We start from the raw sequence: 27,244 nt of genomic DNA on the forward strand, positions 1-27,244 counted from the left end.
GCACTATTTCACTAATAAAACTTTTGGTGATATGTTTGAAGCAGTTAAAACACTAAATGAACATTAAACAAGACAGCAATGATTATAACCAATCACTGCTGTATAGCCTTGTCCGTGAAAGTATCCACACTAAATATATTACTCTGCTGGTCACCTTTCAGCCCTGTTGTCTGAGCAGCCCAATTGCCCAATTTATTGCTCTGATTGTGCTCATTTGTAAACTCAAGAAACCACATTTTTCCAGATTCCAGCAAAAGTATGTCCAGTTTTGTGCTAGACATGTGTTAGGCCTCACCATTATTTTTGCATTACCTTTTATAGATACATTTATCTATCATATATACAACTCAACTCAATGTCCCATGAGTGAAAGATTCATAACTGGTTCAGAACCATAGTCCAAACTCTTGATAATACTCAGCAATAGAGATGGTTGTTCTATTAGTTAGGATTCTAACATGAAAAGACTGAACATTCAAATTGTGATAATTCGGGATCCCTGGGTGGCGCAGCGGTTTAGCGCCTGCCTTTGGCCCAGGGCGCAATCCTGGAGACCCGGGATCGAATCCCACATCGGGCTCCCGGTGCATGGAGCCTGCTTCTCCCTCTGCCTGTGTCTCTGCCTCTCTCTCTCTCTGTGTGACTATCATAAATAAATAAAAATTAAAAAAAATTGTGATAATTCAAGGAAAGTTTAATGATCTGAGCAGGAACAAAGGTGTGAGCTGCATGCAGGGAACCCACAAGGCATAGCACCTAGAGGCTAGTATCAGAGCTATCTCAAGGGCAAGGGCAAGGGCAAGGATTGATTGCTGGAACTGGAGACACAGAGAGGGCTGTGTGAGAGAACTGTCTTACAGGAGCTGAGATCTTTAGTGGAGGAAGGAATCCAGCCCTCCACCACCACCACATGGAGGAAACAGGAGAATAATACTCTGACCACACTTCCCTTCCTCTTATCTTTTGCCAGTGCTCTCCCAGTATTCACTTTGGTGGATACGGCTCTAGATACATTTTTCTTCATTAGTATTGTTTTGAAAATGTGGTATACCAAACTGAGCATGCTATCTTTCATGTAATAACCAGTTTTTTAAAATCCTGTTGTAAGATATAATTTCAGCTTTATTAACACAAAATCCTTCAACACACTGACAGCTGAGATAAATCTTTACTTTTTTTTGGTACCAGGAACCTCTGTAGCCAGCCTCTATTCTGATATTGGGAAGGGAAAAAAACACACATGATATGATAGGTGTTAACATTTTTTGAGCACCCAAATTTCTTAGGAAAATACCCTGAATAAAAATAACAGTCTTTTTTAAAAAGTACTTTATAGTTGATAGAAATAATAGGGATATGGGGATTAATCTAAAAAATGCTGAATCAAGTGTTTGTAGCATAATGCCAGGAAATTCTCTCTCCCTTTGTTTTAACTCTGAATAAAGTTGCAAGATTTTATCACTTAGCTTCCCACTGATTTAAGCTCAATTTGTTTAGGTTTCATATAGGCCTGTCTTTGTGGCTAGATTTAATATAAATACTGAGCCAAGATCCCTGAATGATAGACTATAGCACTCAGCTTCCTGAAAACTGTGTTCCTTTATTTACATGTGTCATTTTTTTTCCTCTTTCCTTGCCTTGTATTTCTTTAAATGGTCAGAAAACTCTAGTTGGAGATATTAAGTTAATAGCACAAAACGGAAGCTTAGGAGTTCAAAATTGTCTTGTTTTAAATGTTTCTGAAGAAATAATGGGTTTTCATGTCCAAATCTGTCATGTTAGAGAAGTTAGCTTAAACCTGTAATACACCTAATAATCACAAGCCTATTTCATAATACCAAGGAGTCAATTCTTAGCAGAAAGGGCATGTTTTAATACTTTACCTGCTTTTATCTTCTGGATTCCTCCTTTCCCACTTAGAAATTACATTGAGGTTCCTTCCTATGAGATAATAGAAAATATATGTATTGTTCTCTACTCCTGGTTCCTGGCACAAGGCCCTTGAAACTGCTATAATTTCCTAATTGACAAAAGTGCCACGAGCCTTTCTTGTTCTAATATTTGTCTTTTACCCCACCTGTGAACTGAGGGCTCTGAAAATTCTTATAAATTCCTAAGTGATAAGAGCATTAGGAGCATCTTTTGTTCTCCTGTGGGGACTCTGGGTAGGCTCCTGGATGAGGGCTGGTCACCAGAAAGACCAAGCCCTGATCAGAAGCTAGGAATTTTCAGCCCCACCCCACATCCTCCTCCCTAGGAAGAGGGGCTGGAAATGGAGCTGATAATTGGTCATACCTACATGATGAAGCTTCCATAAAACCTAATAGTACAAAAACAAAACAAAACAAAACAAAACAAAAAAAACCTAATAGTACAGGATTCAGAGAGGTTCCAGGTGGGTGACTGTATCTACCAGGAGGGTGATTCACCCCAACTCAATGGGGACAGAAGTTCCTGGACTTAGGACCTTCCCAGACTTCACCCTATGTTCCTCTCCATCTGGCTGTTCATCTGTATCCTTTATCATATCCTTTCCTAAAACTGGTAAACATAAGTGTTTCTCTGAGTTCTGTAAGTTACCTTAGCATATTAATGGAACCTAAGAAAGGGGTCATGGGAACCCCCTATATTTGTAGCCAAACTGGATGGAAGTTGAAGGCAACCTGTGGACCTACTACTTTTGATTGGCACCTAAAATGGGGTCAGAGCAATCTTTAGGACTGAGCCCTTAGCCTGTGGGATTTTCCAGGTAGGTACTGCTGGAATTGAGTTAAATTATAGACCCCCAGTTGGTATTGCAGAGAATTGTTTGGGTGGGGAAAACCCCAAGATACTTTCGGTCATGTCAGAAATGTCAAAACTGAAGCATTTTGAGTAGTAAAGGAGATACACAGGCAAGAAAGATAAGAGGCAAAACTGAGGTTTTTGAAAAACTCTTGCCAACAGTCTTTTATTAAGAGCGTAGAAAAAAGTGTCAAAGATGAAAAATGAGAGAAAATTCCTAGGAGTACCCACTCATCTTCATCAAAAAGGAACATCCACAGAGATCCCTGGAAAAGACATTCCAGGTACTCTGAGGACACAGGGGGCCTCTGATGGCATGGCTTAAATAACTTTGAGACCATACTGGTGTGGTCTTTGGAGTGCTGTGTTGTTGGGGTCCGGAGCCAGTGGCCATAAAAGAATTTCTCAGGAATTCTTGAGAAATCCATCACTGGTGCAAAAAGTTGGTTTTGTTAAAGCACAGGGAGAGGACCTATGTGCAGAAAGAGCTGCTGCACTGGGGTTATAAGGCATGGCTGATTATATACTTGGGAGTTGAGGGAGGTAAGGACGGAGGGTGGTGTCCAAAAGGACTTTCATATGCTAAAGAGAACTCTCTGGATTCTGGAGGCCTGGCTATTGTCAAACTGAGGTTGTTTTTCTCCCTAGTAAGGCATTAACATTAAGACAGTTGGGAGTTTCCTGGAGGAACTTTATATACTCTGTGTCTCAAGTCCTTGTCAATGGGCTGCAAGTTTTAAAGACATAATTTTATCTACATTTCCTTCTGTCTTTTCCCCCCACATCAATACCACTGGACTGAGTCAGGATTTCTAGAACTCCAGCGGAGAATCTGAAGGGTTCGTGAGGTTGTATTCCCAATATTGAGCAGAACAGGAGCAGTTACATAGAACTGACTGAACTGAGGAAGGATGATGATGGGTTTTGTTTGTAATACCATGTATACTGTCCTGTTTTTTGGATATAAGGAACTCTTCTCTTTTACTATCTATAACTCATAACAAATTAATAAATAATGCTTTTTGTAAACAAAACATTTGTTTTTTTTTCCCCCTTCCCTGAACCTTCCAGAATTTGGAAATTCTTATTAAGTATTCTTATTTCCATGGCAACATAATTATTTGCATAGGTTAATAAGAATCTTCCCTCCCCCCCACCTTTTTAAAAAATATTTTATTTATTTATTCATGAGAGACACAGAGAGAAAGGCAGAGACCTAGACCTAGAGGGAGAAGAAGGCTCCCTGCAGGGAGCCTGATGTGGGACTCAATCCCAGGACTCCAGGATCACGCCCTGAGCCAAGGCAGATGCTCAACCGCTGAGCCACCCAGCCCTCCCTCTTTCCCCTTTGTTAACAGTACATAATTGGATGGGGCACCTGGATGGCTCAGTCCTTTAAGTATCTGCTTTCAGCTCAGACGAAGTCTGTCTCAGGCTTCCTGCTCATCGGGGACCCGTTCTCCTTCTCTCTGGACCCCCTCCCACCACTTGTGCTGTCTCTCTCATTTGAGAGACGGAGAGAGAGCACAAGCAGGGGGAATGGCAGAGGAAGAGGGAGAAGCAGACTCCCTGCCGAGGAAGGAGCCTGATGCAGGGCTCCATCCCAGGACTCTGAGATCACGACCTGAGTTGAAGGCAATTGCCCAACTGACTGAGCTACCCAGGCGCTCCTAAATAAATAAAATCTTTTTAAAAAAGGAACAGTACACAGTTGAAAATATTGGGTATATATCCAAGGCTTTGACTGAAATGTATTTGAGAATGATAGTTACAGAACCAGATATGACTAACACTTAAAGGAGCTAAGATTAGTTTTGTGAACAAATGTCTACAAAGGTCTCTTCAGAAAATCCAGCCTGGTACCTGGCTTAAAGAGTTTCTAGCTTTACATGAGAGTAAGAAGGTCACATCCTAGCAGGCCTAGGAAACTGGTGATATTTTGGGGACCTTGAAAAGAGAGTGATTCATCCAAATCTAGAGATATTTCAGATAAAATCTGGTTGTGAGTTCTTGCTTGGCTTCCCAGTCTTGAGAGATAGATTTTTAACTATCAGTTCAGTCTGAGATTCCTTATGAAAACTTCCAGCAAAACAAATTTAAAAAGGTCTATTAAAAAAAGGGTCTATCATGTTAAATTACCATTCTTGCTATGCCTATTATGTACATAATCAAGCCAAATCTAATGAGATCTCCCCTATTTTATGATCAAAAATAATCCTTTGGGATTATCTCTGATCAAAGTGAGGAGTGAAGTGGAAACTGTTGAGAAAAATCTTGTTTCATTAGAAAACTATCATTCTTGTGGGTTATCGGATTCTAGTCCTATGTATAGTCTTTGGGCTATACTGAACCTTTTTATTAACTGAAACTAACTGATAGCTATGAAAAAATATATCTAAAATATGTTACCTACCTGTAAATTGAACTAGATCCTGTCATCTTTCATTCATTGCCAAATTTTACCGAATTTTCAATTCTTCCATTTTTCTTCAATATCTGGCCACAATCCTCCAAACATGTTTCTAATTTTTCCTCCTTTCTTTTTTCTTTTTTTTTTTAATTCTTTAAAAATTTATTTATGATAGTCACAGAGAGAGAGAGAGAGAGAGAGGCAGAGACATAGGCAGAGGGAGAAGCAGGCTCCACGCACCGGGAGCCCGACGTGGGATTCGATTCCGGGTCTCCAGGATCGCGCCCTGGGCCAAAGGCAGGCGCCAAACCGCTGCACCACCCAGGGATCCCTCTTTTTTCTTTTTTAATTTTATTTATTTATTCATGAGAGATACAGAGAGAGAGAGAGGCAGAGACACAGGCAGAGGGAGAAGCAGGCTCTATGCAGGGAGCCCTACGTGGGATTTGATCCCCTGTCTCCAGGATCACGCCCTGGACTGAAGGCAGCCCTAAACCACTGAGCCACCAAGGCTGCCCTTTCTCCCTCCTTTCTTGATTTGGTGTTGAGATTTAAAATCTGACTATTCAGGGTGTTCCTGGCTGGCTCAGTCAGTAGAGTATGTGACTCTGGATCTTGGGGCTGTGAGTTCAAGCCCCACATTGGGCCTAGAGCTTATTTTAAAAAATAAAACTAAATTAAAAATAAACTGAAAGGGGAGAGCACCTGGATGGCTCAATCAGTTAAGTGTTCAACTCTTGGTTTCAGCTCAGGTCCTGGTTTCAGGGTTATTGGATTGAGACCCACAGGCATGCAGCTTTGTACTGTGTGGGGAGTCTGCTTGAGATCAGCTCCCTCTCCCCCTCCCCCTACAAGCAGGAGGTGGAGGGGGAAGGGGATGGGGAGAGTAGCGCACTCTCTTTCAAATAATTAAATAAATAAATAAATCTTTAGAAAATGATAATAAATGAAAAAGAGAGACCTGATTACTCAGGTCCTTATTAGAACTCTTACATCTAGCCTTTTCCTTCAAGATCTGAAGAAGCATTGAGAATCAAAGCCCTCCTGTTTCATATTTACTTGAAAGGACTCATCACAGTAGTAGTCTGTACATAAGGCTGGGTTTTTCTCTGGACAAGCCACTGTCTGGGTCACTAAGGAAGTCTGGCAAAATGCTCCAGTCATGCATGCCCTAATATGAAAAGGAATCCTGACAGCACTGCCAAAATCATCAACTTCTTAGCTTCAAGGAACTCAATGCCGCTACATAATTGAAAGATTTTCATCTACCATTCTCAGACTGTAATACCACATTTTATATTCATATCTTTTTCACTTTAGGCATCCCTCTTTCAGGGATGCCTGGCCCTAAAACAACTGACCTTTACTACCACCTCCTAAGAGATGGTTCAACTGATTTTGCAGGAACAACACCAAGAGATGACTTCTGAGACACTGCTTCACCTAGTCAGGAGACTTATGATCCCTTTGTGTGGTTCTGATGCAAATGATCTGAATGTCCTGAGCAAAATGGGGGACTGAAAACGTTCAGCGTTGCCTAAACCCAATGTTAGTGAGGAAACCACAGGCACAAGATGGAGTCTCTTATGCTAGTCCAAGTCACCACACAGGCTTAATACCTAACCTAATTGCAGTTTCAACCTCCCCCAGAAATGTAGTCTTAACCGGTCAGTCAGGAATTTTCTGGTCAGCACCAGTGAGGTCATCTGTCACGTGTGTCCTCCCCATCCCCCAAAGGAAGATGAGGCAATCTGCAAAGTAAAACCCCCTGCTCATCCTCCCCCCCCCCCTCCTAGGGAAAGTAACCTGACCTGAAACAATAATTCCTTTTCTTTTGCTGATAAGTTCCTTGCCCCACCCTCCTTCCTGTAAGCACCTTTTATTTTTGTACAACTCCCTAGAGCTCCCCTCTACTTGCTGGGTGGGATGCTACCCAATTCTTGAGCGGATTAATGAGCAAATTAGATCCTTAAATTGACTCTAATTGAATTTTTGTTCTTTAATGCTAGTGCTTCTGGAAATCAGGTTAAAGTTAAGAAATCCCTGTACTCTTTGTGTTGTGAAAATCTGCTTATTGCAAAGAACCAACCTTCCACACATGATTCTCTGATGCCCCCTAATAAGGCCAGACATAGACCTTTTGAGTTTCTTTACTCTGTCTCATAAATGACTAGTTGAACTGCTTGTCCCATGGAATTAGAAAGAAAGTGCCTGTTAATCAAACTTCGGTTAAATTTCCCTTTTCCCCCAGGCTCTTAAACTTTCACCCACCCTCAGTCTGAGCCAGCAAAACTCTGCCTTAAGGACCCAGCTGAAAATTGGCTGACCTCAGGGTAAGACATTCTGTGATTTACTATCCAATCACACCGGCCCACCCTTTCATCCCATTCTTGTTTTCTTCTCCCAATAAAAGAAAAATTATTTGTCTAACCTTTGAGACACTTGTAGATCTTATTGTCAGAGTTTCTCCCAATTGCAGTGGTCCCTTCCAGCCTTCCCACCCTGTGTTCATCTTTTCGAATGAAGTCTTTCCTTACCTAAACCTGATGTTTTTTTTTTTTATTTGACACCATAAAACTATTTTATTCACTTGAAAGCAATGACTTACGTGGAAACATCACATTTTAGTGAAAACTATGTATGCAAGTGTGAGAAGTTTCACAAAGATCTGCTTAGTGATGGATGGTTGGAAGAAAGACAGGCAGGGACAAGGGGCCCTCCCACCCTAAGAGGAAACCACCTTTAAAAAAAAAAAAGATTTTGTTTATTTGATGAGAGAGAGAGAGAGAGAGGCTGCACACAAGCAGAACGAGCAAGCAGGCAGAGGGAGAGGGAGAAGCAGGTTCCATGCTGAGCAGGAAGCCTGATGCAGGACTAAAACTCTGAGATCATGACCCGAGCTGAAGACAGGTGTTTAACGCACTGAGCCACCCAGCTGCCTCAGAAACCACCCTTAAAAGGATTTTACATCCACTCTGGGAGGAGCCCTCCACTCTTTCCCACATGATAGATAGACGACAAAACCTGATTGGATGACAGGCTTGTAGAGGGTTAATCAGATTAAAACAGCTTGCCAACAAACCCATAATAACCCCTAGACCTATAAACTCTGGTAGCAACCCTCTTGGGTCCCCTCCCTCTTTGAGAGCTTTGTACCCTCAACAAACTGCTCTATACTCACTCAGTAAACCTTGCTTTTGCTGCCCACCACTCTTCATTCTTCCAAGTGGTGTGACTAAGAACCTTGGGCACCGAAGAAGGAAATCCTCTAACAGTAATATTAAGTTACACCAAAAATAAACAGTATAGCAGAAGTCTATTGTAATAGGATTTACTGACAGAGTTGATAGTTCTAGTAATAGTATAAATAGTAATTTATTTTTAAAAAGCTATTTATTTGAAAGAGTAGGGGGGAGAAAAAGGGAGAGAGAATCTCTAGCAGACTCCCTGCAGAGGGCGGAGCCCATCAGGGCAGTGAGCCCATCATAAGGCTCAATCTTACCACCCTGAGATCATGACCTGAGCCAAAATCAAGAGTCGGACACCTAACAGACTGAGCCACCCAGGTGCCCCTAAATAGTGTTATTTTAAATTAAAGGATTTGAATTTCTAAATTTCTAAAAAAATACCCTGGGAATATCTTAATTGAAATTGAAAACAATTTTGTATGGTTTTTTTTTTTTTAATTTATTTATGATAGTCACAGAGAGAGAGAGAGAGGCAGAGACACAGGCAGAGGGAGAAGCAGGCTCCATGCACCAGGAGCCTGATGTGGGATTCGATCCCGGGTCTCCAGGATCACGCCCTGGGCCAAAGGCAGGCGCCAAACCGCTGCGCCACCAATTTTGTATGGTATTAAATGGGGAGCATGTCATTAAATATTTGTCAAAACCCATAGAATGTACAACACCAAGAGCGTACTTCAGGGTATCCTATGGATTTTGGTTGATAATGTTGGTTCAAGGATTGTGTATAACCAATGTACCGTGCTGGGGCAGGGTATTGATTGTCCTGAGAAGGCTTTGCATATACAGTGGAGGGTATATGTGGGAACTCTGTGCTTTCAGTTTAATTTTGTGGTAAACCTAAAACTGGCCTTAAAAAGTCTATTAATTAAAAAAAATAAATTAGAACTGGAAAAAAATCAAAAAAATTAATTTCTGTTTTTTTTAAAAGATTTTATTCATTTATTAATGAAAGACACAGAGAGAGAGAGAGAGAATGTGGCAGAGATACAGGCAGAGGGAGAAGCAGGCTCCATGCAGGGAGCCTGATGTGGGACTAGATCTTGGAACTCCAGGATCATGCCCTGGGCAGAAGGCAGGTGCCCAACTGCTGAGCCACCCAGGTGTCCCTATCGACTGAGTTTTAAAAATTTGTTATTTAGGTAAAATAAATAAGCAAGGTCTTTTTTAAGATTTGAAACTATAGATAATAATACTCCACTTAACCAACTGGGGACCTATTCAAACTGAGACAATTACTTTGCTATAATTTTAAGCACAATATTGTTTTAGTCCAATCAGTCATTTCATCAAAAACTATAGATGATCTCTACATTATATAGGTAAATTTTATGAAAGATGGCAATTCTTTAAGAATTCAAACTTCTTGGGCAGCCCCGGTGGCGCAGCAGTTTAGCGCCGCCTGCAGCCCAGGGTGTGATCCTGGAGACCTGGGATTGAGTCCCACCTCAGGCTTCCTGCAAGGAGCCTGCTTCTCCCTCTGTCTGTGCCTCTGCCTCTCTCTCTCTCTCTCTCTCTCTCTGAATAAATAAATAAATAAATAAATGAATAAATCTTAAAAAAAAAAAAGAGTTCAAACTTCTTGAATCATATGATTTTTAAACATTTATGTTAGAAAATTGGTGAGGAAAAACTGACATATATAACTGAAAATACAAATATATTTGTGTATCTATACATATATTTTTCTTTCATTTAATTTACTAATGGGTAAAGTACTTTTTACAATTTTTCATTACAAATAATTTTTTTAATTTTTCAAAAATCTCCAAAAAGGTGCACAAAGAGATAGTATGATGATTACTATATTAATTGAATGATTAGGGATCCCTGGGTGGCGCAGCGGTTTGGCGCCTGCCTTTGGCCCAGGGCACGATCCTGGAGACCCGGGATCGAATCCCACGTCGGGCTCCCGGTGCATGGAGCCTGCTTCTCCCTCTGCCTATGTCTCTGCCTCTCTCTCTCTCTATGTGACTATCATAAATAAATAAAAATTAAAAAAAAATTGAATGATTACTCTATATTTAATTGCTTGATTTCTATAATTAATTGATTACTATATCAGTTAGTTGATTACTTGATAGAGCATGAGTGGGAGGGGCAGAGGGAAAGGGAGGGAGAGAGAATCTCAAGCAGGCTCTGAGCTGAGCATGGAGCCCTAAGAGGAGCTCGAATCCACAACCATGAGATCATGACCTGAGCCAAAACCAAGAGTCAGATGCTTAACTGATTGCACCACCCAGGCACCCCTGATTACTATATTTATTAAATAACTGTTACCATTTCACCATATTTTCATTTTCATTCTTTCTATATGTCCTGTGTGTACACAGGGGTGTCTGTATATCTTAGTCATTTGAAATTAAGTTGTAAACATTGTGAAACTCTATCTAAATACTTTAGTCTGTAGTACCCAAGAGCAAGGGCATTCATATACCAGTGTCTTAATCACCTATATTTAATCATACACCAGTATTGATGCAGGCTGGGAGCAAGGACCCAGAGGGGCTTCCACAGGAGCAGCCAAGAGGGTCCTTGGCTTTGCATAGGATGGAAATCATACTAGTATCAGCAGGAAATGAGAGCAGAGTATATTAAAAATATAGAGAAAGTGGATACAGATGTTAGAAGTTAGTTGGACAATTGGGTAGTCAGGGTTAGGGTCCCCAACAAGAAAACATGGAGTTGGAACAGCTTAGACAAAGACAAAACAGCAACAGCACTGACATCCTGTTTTGCAGCTTAGACAATACCATCAGCACCCATACATTATAACCTAATATGCAGATGGGTGCATGATCAAAGCCCTGATTGGCACCCTTTAGCACACTCTGGTTGGTTAAGATAGTTCCATGTCACTATCAAGAGCTGAGGCAGTTAAGGCATAAGTCCCTAGATGTTAGCCCAAGAAGACCATTAGCCCATGAACATTAACATGATAGATAGGTGGGTGCATCTCAAAACCCTGATTGGCGCACCTTAGCAGCCAATCCTCAGGGGGCCCAGACGTGGTTGCTTAAGATAGTTCCATAAAAAAGTCCATAAAAACTGCTACATTTATTTTTTTTTTAAGATTTTATTTATTTACTCATGAGAGACACAGAGAGAGAGAGAGGCAGAGACACAGGCAGAGGGAGAAGCAGGCTCCATGCAGGGAGCCCCAAGTGGGACTCGATCCCTGGTCTCCAGGATCATGCCCTGGGCAGAAGGCAGGGCTAAACCACTGAACCACCCAGGCTGCCCAAAACTGCTACATTTAAACGCCAAAATGGCAACCCTCTAGGGTCTCATCCCTCTTCTGGAACTTTGTACAATCACTCAATAAACTTTGCTTTGCTGTCCACCACTCTTCATCTGATCTACCTCTTTATTCTTTGAAGGGGTGTCATCAAGAACTGTGGCCACTAAAGAAAAAGAAATCCTGAAACACAGACAATATCTGGGAGACTTGGAAAGGAAAAGAGCATGAATCATGTCTTTGCTGGGGGGTCTGGAGTTTTTATATTGAGGAAGGTGGTCTGGGATACAAATCCTCTCAGGCATCTAGGAACTGGTTGAGCAAGAACGGGTACTCAGGTCCTCCATAAGTCACTTTGCCCTGGAGCCAGGGGTCTTGGTGTCAAGGTGTTGGTATCAGTGGTCTTAGAAAAGGTTCATGATGACTTTGCCTGGGCACTCCATAGATGTTATCTGTTGTGCTAGAAGACTTCAAAAAAACTTACGTTAAAGTATGTGTAAGGCAGAGGTGCAGGTCCTAGCAATAGAAGTGGGGAAAGGAACAAAGAAAAAAATAGTTTTTTTCTTCAGTTTCTCTGTCTCAGAATTGTGCTAATGTAACAGTGAGGAAGCAGGGTGGTCTGCCCTGGGTGCAGGCAGTGCACAGGATTAAAAAAAAAAAAAAAAACCCTACTATGCACTGGCAATTCTAAATAACGTCAGTGATAAAATATTTGTCCCTAAAAATTTTTGTTTAGTACTAAACAATTGCTGGATACAATTGAATAATATATATTTAAGCTTCAGATTAGCACTTTTTACTACCTATTTTTATTATTTTTTAAAAAAGGTTTTATTGATTGATCTGAGAGAGACAGAGAGCATAAGCAAAGGGTTGCAGAGGGAGAAGGTGAGGGACATGTAGACTCCTGCTTCAGGGAGCCCGACTTGGGACTCAATCCCAGGACCCTGAGATCATGACCTGAGAAAAGGCAGAAGCTTAACCGACTGAGCCACCCAGGTGCCCCTTTTTACTACCTATTTTTAAATAAAGATTGTGTAATTAGAGAATTCCCAGTTACACAACTGGTCCCTGACATTCCTAATGGTTTGGAATCATTGAGCTAGGTTGGGAGGGTTGGATGAAAGGGAAAGATAGCTTGTGTCTGAAACCCTTGGGAGATACTAATATTCTTGCACCTGTATTTGCATATGCAAATACAGATTTGAAATGAACATTGGCATAATCATTGTAAAGATGAAGAAAGAAAACATGAGTTACTTCAAATCTGCTGTTCTATGTGACCAGGTGAAGTCATTGTTTGGGTTTAAAATTAAAACAGCAAAATAAAAAAAAAATAAATAAAACAGCAAAATAGAGTTCATACTGCAAGGTGACTTTTTTTTTTGGTAATTTTACATTTTCTAATATCTAAACAGCTTTCGTTGTGTGGACAGAAATCAGATATGAGCCAGTCTTGGTTTCATAAAGACTTGTTCTCATCAATGGTTTGGGGCAAACATTGAAACGTATGACTTGGAATAGGCTGGAACTCTAGAGCAGAAGGCTAATAAGTTTTAGTTCATACAGAAAACATCTCAGATAAGTTGAATAATATCTTTATTTTAGTTAGAATTCTCATTTAATTGCAATTAAACTCTAATATTATTTCTCAAATAACGTTACATACACTATATAGGTATAATTTTTTCCCTTACAAATTCAATAATGTAATTTATAGAAATAATCCATTACATTTTTTCCTTTTTAATGTAATCTTTGTTTCATTATTTTTATCTTACTGGCATGTTTTCTAAAAATTAACAAAATAAAAATTCACTATTTTTCTGGCCATTACTATTATCAGTTTGAAGTCATGATTATTACTGAAAATGGGGATCCCTGGGTGGCGCAGCGGTTTAGCGCCTGCCTCTGGCCCAGGGCGCGATCCTGGAGACCCGGGATCGAATCCCACGTCAGGCTCCCGGTGCATGGAGCCTGCTTCTCCCTCTGCCTATGTCTCTGCCTCTCTCTCTCTCTCTGTGACTATCATGAATAAATAAAAATTTTAAAAAAATCTAAAAAAAAATATTATTACTGAAAATAATTTTGTTGGATAGAGATTTAGGGGCTTAAAAATGATCAGCTTCAGATGTCAAATGAAATAGGTAGGCCACTAGTCATGTCTAAAAAATTAGCAATAATTTCCTATTGTTATCAATATCCGACCAAGTAACAATTTTTAGGCTCTAGGTTTTGCAGAACTTGATCAGATTCAGGGGAAGTGTTAAAGATATTGGATATTTCTACTATCTTATTCGAAAATAAGGTAGAGTGAGAGAGAAGAAACAAAATTACCAAAAGGTAGTAACATGATCATAATATCAGTAACAATGGCCACAATAACAATGTATTTAGAAATTTCTTGCTAGTTGGTCTAGCAGAAAATAAATCACAACAATTTTACAGAATTTCACAGCCTTGTTCTATCTAGAAATAAAGGACTGCCCAGAACAAAATGGGAAGACTTTGGGGGGAGGGGGATCTCAATAAATTGGAAGTGAGGTAGGGGTTTTCCTGAATAGTAGGCAGTAACTCTGGGAAATCCATATTGGCTTTGTTTAACATTTTTTCCACTTTGTCCTTTTCCCCCCTACTTGGGGAGTGCAATAGACAGAAAATTCTGGGTGGGTTTGAATCTTTATTTACTGGGTAAATTGTAGAGGCTAGTTTTATTTTATTTTATTTTTTAAAGATTGTATTTATTTGAGAAAGAGAGAGAGCCCGAGCAGGAGAAGGGGTAGAAGGAGAGGGAGAGAGACAAGCAGATTGACCCAGGGCTCCATCCCAGGACTGGGAGATCACAACCAGAGCCCAAGTCAGATGCTTAACTGACTGAGCCACCCAGGCGCCCCAAGGCTGCTTTTAGGCAATAGTTTTCAGCAACAGAAAACAGACCAAGGCCAAAGGGCCAATGACCACTAAACTGAATGTGAATGGGCTCAGTAGGTGACCCACCTCAAGATAGCCATGGACCCTAACTAATGGATGGGCTATTTACAACCAGGCACAGCTCCTCAGAATACCAAAAAAGGAAAAATTCCTTACATTCCCATATTCCCTCACTCTACCCTCTAAATATAGCCCCTCACCATTGCCTTGTGGCAATTATAATTAACAATATAATTCAATTAATTCAATTCAATTAATTAATTAACATACAATGTATTATTGGTTTCAGAAGTAGAGGTCAGTAACTCCTCAGTCTCATATAACACCCAGTGCTCATTACAACACATGCCCTCCTTAATGTCCATCACCCAGTTGCCCCATCCCATCCCCCACCCCGAGTTTGTCTTCCGGGTACCCTCTTAACAATATATTTATGCAAGCAGAGATGTTGAAAGCATTTAATACGACGATGTATTTAAAACTCTTAGGTTTGTGCTGACAGTGTTGAATTTTACCTGAGTCCTATGATTCTGGAAAACAGCAGTGGGTAAAGAAATCCCCTACCCACTATGTTCTGGAAAATGGTTTACTGCAAAGAGCCATCCTTAACCCATAGGACTTACCTAATACTCATGAGCACTCTTTTGTTGACTTATGATAAAGTCCAAACACAGACCTTCCAAATTCCCATTCTTTGTCTTAAAAATAATTAGCTGATCTATTGTCTCCCCACTAATCAACTGGAACAAAATGCTTGTTTAACAAACTTTGATTAGGATTGTCTCTTCCCCCACATCCTTGGACTTTTGACTCATCTTTGGCCTGGACTAGCACGCAGGCCTTCCTTAACAGCCTCTCCTGAAAACAGGTGGACCTCAAGGTAGGACATTCTCTGATTGGGATCCTTGGGTGGCTCAGCAGTTGAGCGTCTGCCTTTGGCTCAGGTCATGATCCTGGGGTCCTGGGATCAAGTCCCACATCAGGCTCCCTGGAGCCTGCTTCTCCCTCTGCCTAGGTTTCTGCCTCTCTCTGTGTGTCTCTCATGAATAAATAAATAAAAAAAAAAAAAAAAAAAAAAGAAAAGAAGAACATTCTTTGATCTGCTATCAGATCAGTCACTTCACTCTTTTATTCCCCTTGTCCACTTCAGATTCCTTCTAGCCTGTTCATCCCCTCTATAAAAGAAAACCCATTTTGCATCATCCTTGAGAAACTTGCAAATCTTATGTCAGAGAGTTCTTCCCTCTATTGTAGGAGTCCCTTTTGCCCCTACTTCCCATCTTTGCAGTAATCCTTGCAAATGAAGTCTTTCTTTGTCTAAGTCTGGATTTGTTTTTTATTTGACATTACTGGTACATATAATAAGCACTCAGTAAATATTAGCTACTATTACTCTTATGTCCTTGCCTCTGCTTCCTTTGTCCTGTGTTAAAACTTTGCTACTATAGGCAGGAAGCAATGGGGGACTTCAGCTTGCTCCTTACACCTGATGGGTATATATTAATCTTGATCCGGAAAGGAAATAGACGGTATGATCAAATCTGGATCATTTAAAGAGCATTTATTTATAAGGAAAACTAGTTTAAAAGGTGTGGCCAAAAAAATAAAATAAAGGAAAGGTGTGGCTTATTAGAGGACCACAAGTGATAGCGGCAATAGGGTTTTCATCATCTCTAGGTTTGAGGGGACAAAAGGAGGCAGATGTTGCCAGAACTGAAAGGACAGAGTCATGTAGAATAGGCAAATTTGACAGCAGCATTGGCCTTCCAACAATGAAATGACCCATCCATCTTGGGTCAGAGAATAAATATCCAACATTACTCTTCTCCCTCCCTCAGATCTTCTGTGGCACTCCTTTGGCTAAATCCAACAGAAAGCCAGAGGGCAAGGCACCCTGTTGGTGTATTCCACACAAGTGAGCCTTCCAGGGCAGAAAGCCAGGTGGAAAGAGCAGAGATCTGAAAGGACAAGCAGAAAATACCTATTGCAGAGGGGTTCACAGATTTCTATGTGTCAGAGATTGAGATCCTTGGAAACAGACTCTGAGACAGAGTCACATGCAAAAGATTTATTAAGGAATACTCTCAGGGTTTATACCTGTAAGGAATGGAGGAGGAAGACCTGGGAAACAGGGAGAGGCTGACTCACAATGCATTTGCAATTCGAGCCCTCAGCCTATTCTGTGAGGGGCTTTGGAATTGGGATGGTCCTTTAGAGGGGTCTCCAAATTGAGGCCTTGGGGACACCCCTTTGCCCTCATCAGCCAGTCAGGGTACAGCCTTGGGCTAGGCCTGGGCAGTGTCTGTGACCAGAGAGTGAACCTGGAAGGTGGGTGAAGGGCTCTGAGTGGAGCACTGCCATGTCCACTACACTGTGTGAGAGTGAAGGCAACTGGCCGGTCAGATGGCCAAGGACAAGTGAAGCACCAAATACAGAAATGGTAAGATACATAGCTGGGTTGGCAAGAAGGGTTAAAAAGAGTGAAATCAGGGGATCCCTGGGTGGCGCAGCGGTTTGGCGCCTGCCTTTGGCCCAGGGCGTGATCCTGGAGACCCGGGATCGAATCCCACGTCGGGCTCCTGGTGCATGGAGCCTGCTCCTCCCTCTGCCTGTGTCTCTGCCTCTCTCTCTCTTTCTGTGACTATCATAAATAAATTAAAAAAAAAAAAGAGTGAAATCAGATGCTCAAAGGCATTTGAAAAAATTCAAGTTCTATTACTAGAAAATATCTAAATAAAAATAAAGCTTTTAATAACATAAAAATACTGTAGTTACCTCTTAAACATGGCAAATACCCTTATATATCAACCCAAGAGCTGAAATCATGCTTCATAGGAAACACCAACCTCCTTCCCATGAAGGTCATCATGCTTATTTTCCATTGCTCTGGAGATAGTGGCTATTGCACTACAAGAAAAGAAATACAATGTATAAAATAGGAAAGGAGGAATACAATTTTGGTTTAAACTGTAAAGATAAAGAATTGTTCACCTTCCAAATTAGCAGAGACAAGTTTGATAACACACTTGATTGGTCATAGAGTGGAGAAACAGGCATCCAGCCATAGTGGTAGTGGGATAGTGAATGGCTGTGCTCTCTGGGAGACAAGCTGGTAATAGTCATTAAAATTAAACACTGGCATGTTCTTTCAGTAGTGATTCCACTTCTAGAAATTGATGTCATGGTTGTATTCGCACATGCAGGCAAGAAAAAAAATGCAAGGATATTAACCTCAGCTTGGTGTATAATAGCAAAGGAAACAACTGAAATGTTAGATTCTAACCATGAGATGAAATGTAACTTATACTTATTTATTTATTTTAAAATATTTTATTTTATTTTTTAAAGATTTGATTTATTCACGAGAGGCACAGAGAGAGAGGCAGAGACACAGGCAGAGGGAGAAGCAGGCTCCCTGCGGGGAGCCCAGGGCAGGACTCCATCCCAGGACCCCAGGATCACGCCTTGAGGGGAAGGCACATACTCAACCACTCAGCCACCCAGGCACCCCTAAAATATTTTATTTAAGAAATTTCTACACCCAATGTGGAGCTTGACTCACAACCCCTGAGACCAAGAGTCTCATGCTCTGTAACTCAGCCAGCCAGGTGCCCCAGTAAGTAACTTTTTAAATGAATGCAAATTTGTTTATATTAGTATGAAGTGATTGTCAAGGTATGCTGTTGAGACAAAAGAATCAAGAAGCAGAAAAATGGGGCAGCCCGGGTGGCCAAGCGGTTCAGCGCCGCCTTCGGCCCACACCGTGATCCTGGGGTCCCGGCATCGAGTCCCACGTCAGATTCCCTGCAGGGAGCCTGCTTCTCTCTCTGCCACCTCCCCCCTACCCTCGCTCTCTGTCTCTCAGGAATAAATAAATCAAACCTTTAAAAAAAAACTTTCTTTTGATGCCTTGTCAAAGTTTAAGAGAGCCAAGAGAAGGTTATGAGATCAAACAATCTCTAAGAGGCCACTTTTTGGTTACTAGAACACAGGGTTTTTTTGCCATAGCAGATCATGCAGCTATGCCTGTGTGATTAGGATCTAGTTTTAATAGCATGTATTATGGGCTTGGGGGAGGGGACCTCTATAGACCATTGTTTCCACTACCTAACTTCTTCCAGAAAGAATGGCTCTAAGCGTTGGTTGCTGTCTTCTGTAGTCATTCACCAGAATTCAAATAGCTTCATGAAGCAGGTCAAGTTATGCAGGTGCCTGGCCGTATACTTTGTAGCTGATTCATTCTGGCAGGCACCTCAGGAAATTATGCTGTTCGGAATCAAATGTTCCACAGGAACAGGACTGGACTTTTTTTGTGGCAAAATTGATGATACCTGCTCTGAAAAATTTCCAGGTCGAGCTTAGGTACGTCAGCTCTGCCCAGGCACCAGTGCCAGGAAGATGAGTCCCATGCAATTCTGCAGATTTATGTGTTTCTTCAGAGGCCTCACCCAGGTCCTGGAATGGAGGCAAAGATGTTTCTTGAAGAAAAATTTTGGCCTTGGCTCAGGTGTTCTGCAGTCCACCTTCTTTCTCTCTGAGCAGAAAGTTTGGGGAGGTGTTCTCAACTTGCTTAATAGAGTAACAACCTTGCCACCTGCTTGCTTGACATACAAGATTTATGTATGCTCTATCCTCTATCAGTCAGTAGCATAAAATCTGAATGCTATAATCTAGGTGGAGAATAACCTCAAATTATAATTATTTAACCCTTTTCAAAAACTTGGCAGAGATAAGTGACAATTACCAAGATTATTTAAGGGACTTGTTCTCCATCCACTTTTTGGCTACTTAAGATCTGTCCTTGTACCACATTAGATTACTGTAAAACTATGTATTTAGGCAACATTTACTTAGTTCTATCTGGAACCCCCATTACTGAGTATCTTTTTTTTTTTTTTAAGATTTTATTTATTTGTTCCAGAGAGAGAGAGAGAGAGAGAGAGAGAGAGAGAGCCAGGGGAGGAGCAAAGGGAGAGGGACAAGCAGACTCCTTGCTGAGCTTGATCCCAAGACTCTGAGATCATGACCTGAGCTGAAACCAAGAGTCAGATGCTTAACTGCCTTGAGCCACCCACCTGCCCTCTGAGTTTATCTCTTAGAGAGTGCAAGGACCAGATTTGCTATAAAACTATTGTTACTGACTAACATAGCTTACCATTTTTTCCTTACGTGGGGTATCACATGATGGGTTTATTTTATCTTAGGAGGCAGTACTAAAGGAAAAATCCCTCTGAAAAACTGGTTTCCTCATTTCCCATTCTAAGAGCAATACATTGTATTACTTTTCCTTTTCTGGTTGGCAAAAATAGAATTAATAATCATGCACAGTTTCCATGCTAGCCTCTGGGGCTAGAGTATATGCTTCCTTTTTGTTTTCATGGTTTTGGAATTATATTTCTAACCCAATAAATGTGTTATTTATTTATCTCTTATTGAAAGCTACTGTATGGCCTAAATTTGTTTTTAGAAAAAGTAAGCCTATTAATTTATACTAGCATAAAGTACTCCCATAAAAATAACACTAGGCTCATTAAAAAAAATAAATAATAACTACCAAAAATCCCTCAACAACAACAACAGACTGTATCCAGGGAAGGAACAGGATTTTAAAAATTTAAAAAGTCTGATAAAGAAAGAGGACAAATACTCATTATTTGTTTTGTTTTTAATTCATTAATTCTTGAATTCATTCATAATAGTTAAATATTAAATAAATTTGTTGATTCTCTAAATGCAGTAGTAAATATTGGTTATGCCAAATTCCATGTTGGAGGCTGGTATCTACATCCTTTTGAGAGATCCCAGGAAAGCAAAAGAGTGGGGGAAAGGATGGGAGTGGGGAGGGTCTCAGTTGTCCTTGTTCATTAAATATGCATGCTCCACAATTTAAGCTTCCCTGGGCGGGTCAGTCCTGACTCCTGCCTTCCTGGCCTGGTTAAGCATGATGTAAACTCTGTGAGGGCAAGGATTTTATTTTATTTTATTTTTTTATTTTTATTTTTTTTTATTTTATTTTTTAAGATTTTATTTATTTATTCATGAGACACACACACACACACACACAGAGAGAGAGAGAGAGAGAGAGAGAGAGGCAGAGACACAGGCAGAGGGAGAAGCAGGCTCCATGCAGGGAGCCCAACATGGGACTCGATCCCAAGTCCCCAGGATCACGACCTGGGCCGAAGGCAGCACTAAATCACTGAGCCACCCGGGCTGCCCAAGATTTTATTTCTTTATTTGAGAGAGAGTGAGCAAGAGAGAGAGAAAGAGCAGGGGGAAAGGCAGAGGGAGAGCGAGAAGCAGACTTCCTGCTGAGCAGGAGCCCGAGGTGGGACTTGATCCTGGTACTCTAGCATCATGACTTGAGCTGAGGACAGACACTTAACTGACTGAGCCATCAGGTGCCCCTTCCCCTAATTTTTTTGTAATATGAACATTATCTTGGGTCCTTTGAAACTTTATTATAAAAACATCACACCATCCATTTAAAAAACATCATGACATTTGAGAATCAGTCTAATTCAATGGCTTTCAAATTTCAGTGTGTATCAAAATCAGCAGCAGGGCTGGTTAAAACTCAGGTTGCTGGGACCCACTTCCAGTTTCTGGTTCACTAGGTCTGGGGTGGGGCTCAAGAATTTGCATTTCTAACAAGTCCCATAAGATGCTGATGCGGCTTGTTCAGGGATCACACTTTGAGAACTACAGCTTTAAAACCAGCTTTTCTTTTTTCTTTTTAAGATTGTATTTATTTATTTATTTGACAGAGAGAGAGAAAGAGAGAGAGAGTGTGCACACAAGCAGGGGGAGGGGCAGAGGGAGAGGCAGGCCCCCCATTGAGCAGGGAGCCAGATGCTGGGCTCCATCCCAGGACCCTGGGATTGGGATCATGACCTGAGCTGAAGGCAGATGCTTAACCAACTGAGCCACCGAGGTGCCCCTAAAACCAGCTTTTCTTACCCAACCGTCTCCCTATTGTGACCCTTTGGTGGCTTTGGTTCTGAACACTGTTGGCAAATGTGCAGAATGGTCTCAGGAAGGTGAGGCTGACTAATCTGGTGACTGTGACCTGCATTATCTGCAGCTGGTGGCCGATTGCAAAATGGAGCAATTAAGCATTAAGACATAAATCACAGGAAATTAATATGAAGCACCACTGAGTATAAAACCCATAAAATTGCTAGCATTCCTCTGTTTTGGTCATACACGTGCATCCTGCTTTGCTCTGCTGTTTTCCCGAACATGGATGAGGCCACACCCAGAACAAACAAAAAACTGTCTCTGCTATCAGAATGATCAGGTCAGAGGCAGGCAAGACAACAGAAGCAAATTCAATGAAATAAGATTCTGGTGCGGAAGATAAAGAAAAAAATGCCATTACATTCATTTAATTTTATAAATATCCATACTCAATCTGTATCTATGGCAGAGTAGAAATCAGAAATTTTGTTGCCTCCAAAAAGTGGCTTCATTTTGTCTAAATAATTTCTCTGATTTTTTCTGAGTTAGAACTTCATATTAACTATTTCATATGGATTAATTACTGATTTTGATGATGTGACTTCTTAGAATAAAAATCTGAAGCATAAAAAAAATCTGAAGCATACTATAAAATAAATATGAATTTGAAGTGTCGGCTGAAGTTTCACAATACTGATTAATGATTCATTTAACTTCTTATATACCATTATTAAAAAAATAAAAGTTGATTAGCATCAAGTATATGAGTTGATATATAATGTCTAGAAAATCTGGTAGGATTGATTTGAAAAAATTAGTTTGAAAACTTTTTCTATTATATCCCTTCTATGAGGTCAAAAAGTCACTTTTCATATCACAGACTTCTCCAAATAGGTACTTATTCTCTGATGTTTTCTTTGACTAATCAGAACAAGATGACAGGTGTTGTTGTTTTTTTTTTAAACTCATCCTACTAAACTCTGAGTGCTATTTACCTAAATCTGTTCCGTCTACAATTCATAATGATTGCATCAATGCACATACTTTAGGATGGAATTGATTTAAATGAAATTTATTTAAATTTAAATTACTACCCAGGAAGATGGAATGTAATAAGTTTGACTACACCTTCCTATCTCTTATCTGATTTAACCATAATATGATTCTCAACTCATAAATAGGTATAGTTTCATTTTTAGAAGACCTACATTTCAAGTGGTGATTGATTTTGATAATTTCTCAAACTATTTTTGCTGTCTAATCAGAAGAGCGAAGCATTTGAAACAAATCAATGTGAATTAATTGAGAAAGCTAAACACCTCTGAGTTAACAGGTTTCTTGTGATTTTGTTTGGTAGACTTTACAATATGTCTACACACCAACAAATATGTCAACATACCAACCAAAACAAAAATCAGTGTACACGTACGTAAATGTTTTGATTAAAACAAAGCGTGTGGAAATTTTTCTAAAGACAGAAACGTTGAAATTCACATTACCTGGAGAACAAATCTTTCACCCTCATCCCCTGACTTTTGGGCACTGGGTACAGCATAGGGAGTTATATAAACTCATACTTGCAATCACCCTTTTGCAGAAGTTCACATTGAAGATGAGGGATATTTTGTAGCAGAATCTAATCTTGCTTAAGGAAAAAGAAGCAAAAAAGGCTGCAATTTCAGCCTATGGGCCTGGTATGCACACAGGATAATGAGCTCGGTAAGTTTAGAAGCTTGGGTCTGACTCAACAAATAGATGCCAGTGTGGCTCAGCACTAAGTTGCCATGCCATCTCCCCCATGCAGCTGGGTCTCTGTACTCATCCTCATGTGCACAGAGGGCTAGTTTGTTCTCTTAATATACTTCACTAGAAGTACACTACCTTTGAAAATTATTGTTTTTCCTTAGAAGTTAGTATGTGTGATTTTATTTTATTTATGTGTTTTCATTTTAATACTTACCTCCAGGATGCTCAAGAAGAATGAAAATATATCTGTAGGTTATACTGAGAGAAAGACTTAATCTGGGAATTCCAAGACAGATCTTGGAATACTGAAGCTCATGTTGGACTGTCTTGGACTATTTCAGATATATAATTCCCATACACTGATTGAATTTGAGAGATTTTAACGTTTTCCTAGCAAGACATTTATAAGCCATGTCTCATGGTGAGTTAATTTTGCAGAACAAATGCCGCCTGTAATGACAGCTAACATTAAATGCTTGATGAGTATTCATGCACAATAGGTCCTTGCAACTACCCTATGAGGTTGATTTTCATTTATCAGAGGAAGAAGCTGAGGCACAGAAGGGCTAAGTCACTTTTCTTTGTCGCCCCGCTAGAAAGCAGTAGAGCTGGATTAGGCCTTTCTCAGTCTGGTCCAAGAGCCTACACACTGTGATGTGTGTGATTGTGAGATACTTTGAAAAAAGAGAAGCTCATCAGAGTTGAGGCAAGTTCTGCTCAGAGTGGCAGATGGTTTTATCCTTGAGGAGGAGTGGCTTTTTGGTTCTTTTTCAAAGTGGGTCAACTGTCTTAGGAAGGACAGTGGGCCTTGGCCTGGGCCCTGCTGAAGGAGATAGAGATACTCAGCCAGACTATAATTTGGGTGCCTCATCTCAGGAAAGCCAGAACCTCCCAGAGCTGGGCAACAAAACTAGCGAGGACATGGAACAGCTTCTACATGAAGCAAGAATTAGAAACTCAAGACATGTCCCCTTCATGTCCTCAATCCTGTCTGAGTCAGCAAAAGATAAGAAAAGAATTACTATTGTAGAAGCTGGGAGTTCTAGGGTTTTCTATCTTCCTTTCCTTTTTATAGTTTTAAAGATTTATTTGTTTGAGAGAGAGCAAGATCAGAGAGAGAGGGAGAGTCTCAAGCAGACCCTGTGCCCAGTGCAGAGCCCAGTCTCAAGACCCTGAGGTCATGACGTCAGCCAAAACTAAGAGTCGGATGCTTAACTGACCGAGTCACCCAGATACCTCTTCAGGTTTTCTTGACAACTCCTTTAACAAGCTATATGGAGGGCACCTGAGTGGCTCAGTTATTTGAGCATCTGCTCAGGTCATGATCCTGGGATTCTAGGATTGAGTCCCATATCAGGCTCCCCACTAAGCTTCTCCCTTTCTGGCTCCCCCTCTGCCACACCCCAACTCGTGCTTTCTCTCTTAAATAAATAAATAAATAAATAAATAAATAAATAAATAAATAAATAAAATACTTTTTTAAGAAAGCTATATGGATTTACACAAGCCTCTTAACATTGCTGGTCTCACTTTCCTTACCAATAAGATGGATTCTGGGTTTCCAGGGAAGTTTCTGTGCCAAGGGAGCATAAGGTCGAGTTAGGAGCCTTTGTAACACAGTTCCTATTTAATTTCTCTGTGCCTAGATTCTTCACCTATAGAACAGGGATATTAGTTTCTATTTCACAGGGTTGGTGGGGGTAACAATGGGTTAGTACACATAAATGCTGTGCTTGGCACTTAGTAAGCTCTCAATAAATGTTAGCTATCAACTATGAGTATCTAGTACAGTATCAGCTTCCAACTTCATAGAACTGAGAATATTCAGAGATGTCATCATCTTGGATTCCTTTTCTTGCTCTTTCCTAGCTCCAGAGGCTCAAGAAATCAGACTCCTTTTGCAGCCCCATTCTGTCCCCACTCCTGTCCAAGCAGGGATTCCACCCAACTCTCAGCTATTGTCTAGGCAGTAGTGCAAGCATGTGGAGGCGTGAGTTGGAGCAAGAGAAGGAAGAAGTGGTGTTAAGGCCAGATGGCGGGTGTTAGCACAACTTGGGTCTAAATTGGGAACCACTTACACACTAATCTGTCTGAAGCTTGATTCCCTTATGCAAAGTCAATGTTGATCATGAGTTTGGGCAGCTGGAGGTGTCACTCTGTCAGGTGGGTTCCACTCTCTCCTGTGCTGCCACCTGTCTCACTCCTATGTGTCTGCATTCCGCTATTCTCCATTTCCCATCCACACTGGTCATCACCACTACCTACATGTCATAATGTCAAGGGAGGTGTCCCCATGTCACAGCAGAAAGTGCCTGTCTCTGCTCAGGAGAGGAGCTTCATGAGTCCAAGCATTGTCAGAGCTGGACTCATCTTCTTGAAAAGAGTGAATGAAATGAGATCATTAAAGTTGAGGGTTTGTTTTTTTTTTTAACCAAAATCCAATGTTTAAAGCCCACTATGAAAAACAAACACAAATCCTATGGGGTTTTCTTTAAGGTATGCTCAAGCTTAAACATGTCTTTATAGACAAAGACATATAATTTAAACTATGACGTACTCCTTAATTTAAAATATATGCTCCTTAACTTGGAGAATATATTTTTTCTTAAAACTTTGAATCTAGGAGTGAGAAGAACTTTTGAGACTATTCATTTCCATGTCAGCATTTTTTTTAGATTTGGGAAATGAGAGGAAATGAGGTAGAGACACTTGTCCTTGTTCACTGGGCTAATCAACAGAGCTGGGAAAAGAACAGAATATTCCATGAAGAATTATTTTCCTTATGTCACAGAGGACTCCTCCTCCCAAGTAATTATTGTTATTGCATTGCAGAGGGTTCTAGAATGGGAGGACAAATGAACCGAGTAGCAGCAACATCTCATGCAGAATGGTGGTTAAGAGCACGGTGCCTGGGGCCATAGCAACAGCTTGGAATCCTGTCTTCCCCACTTATTAGCAGTGTGATCTTGGGCAAGTTCTCTGTGAAGTCACAATTAAATATTGTGAAGTTATGACTTAACCTCTCTGCGTAGTCACAATTTATCTGATGGCACATGTTTCAGTGTGTTTGTGAAGTCTTTTGCTCTATATTAGGGACAGAGTCAGTATTAGATGCATGTAAATCCAGAACCATTTCCATATTTAAGTGTTTAATTATTGTTAAATATTTCTGAAAGGAAAAAATTATTTCTGAAAGGCCCACAATGAGTATTTAGTACAGTTATAGTTTCTAGTCTTGCTAAATTGAGAATGTTTGGGCTGTCTATATCCTGGATCCTTTTCTAGGTCTTTCTCAATTTAAGAATCTTGAGAAATCAGGGGCACCTGGGTGGCTCAGTTGGTTAAGTGTCTGCCTTTGGCTCAGGTCATGATCCCAGGGTTCTGGGATAGAGCCCTGCATGGGGCTTCTGCTCAGGGAGGAGTCTGCTTCTCCCTTTCCTGCTCCCCCCTGCTTGTTCTTGCTTGCTCTCTCTCTCTTTCTGTCAAATTAATAAACAAAATCTTTTTAAAAATTAAAAAAAAAATTCATCATGAATCAGGGGCACCTGGGTGGCTTAGTGGGGTAAGCTTCTATTTGCCTTCAGCTCAGTTCATGATCTCGGGGTCCAGGGATGGAGTTCCGTAGCGGGCTCCCTGCTTAGAGGAGAGACTGCTTCTCCTCCTTCTGCCCCTCACCCCTGCTTATGTTCTCTATCTCTGAAATAAATAAATAAAATCTTTAAAAAAATTCATGAATTAGCATCCTAACAAGTAGAGGAGGTCTCTTAGATGTTGTACAAAATGTAAGGTTTTTATAGGAAGGCGGAGGGCAAGAGAGTTACTAGCACAGAGAAAGGATTGTTCCAGGCAAGGTCAGTTTTCCTCTGTGGGAAAAGCAGGGAGTCTTACCACGCAGATTACTCCATCTATCCTTGGCGGATCGAGAGGGCC

The 27,244-nt window shown here is 40.7% G+C and overlaps 1 long non-coding RNA gene across 2 annotated transcripts; it reads right to left on the reverse strand.

The window, feature by feature from the left end:
- Positions 1-1,028: 1,028 nt before the first annotated feature.
- On the reverse strand, positions 1,029-25,575 carry LOC140614705 (uncharacterized). 2 transcript variants are annotated; one of them, XR_012015498.1, is made up of 6 exons: positions 25,393-25,575; positions 18,940-19,194; positions 17,600-17,774; positions 17,384-17,515; positions 1,884-1,941; positions 1,029-1,212 (listed from the first exon to the last, which is right to left on the reverse strand). It is a non-coding gene; the product is annotated as an uncharacterized lncRNA (long non-coding RNA). The 2 variants fall into 2 exon arrangements; XR_012015497.1 differs by lacking the exons at positions 1,029-1,212; positions 1,884-1,941 and adding an exon at positions 16,579-17,249 and having other exon boundaries at positions 25,393-25,574.
- Between the last annotated feature and the right edge of the window lie 1,669 nt (positions 25,576-27,244).

This window comes from Canis lupus, chromosome 2 (assembly GCF_048164855.1).
Source record: "Canis lupus baileyi chromosome 2, mCanLup2.hap1, whole genome shotgun sequence".
In the NCBI taxonomy this organism is placed as follows: Eukaryota; Metazoa; Chordata; class Mammalia; order Carnivora; family Canidae; genus Canis; species Canis lupus.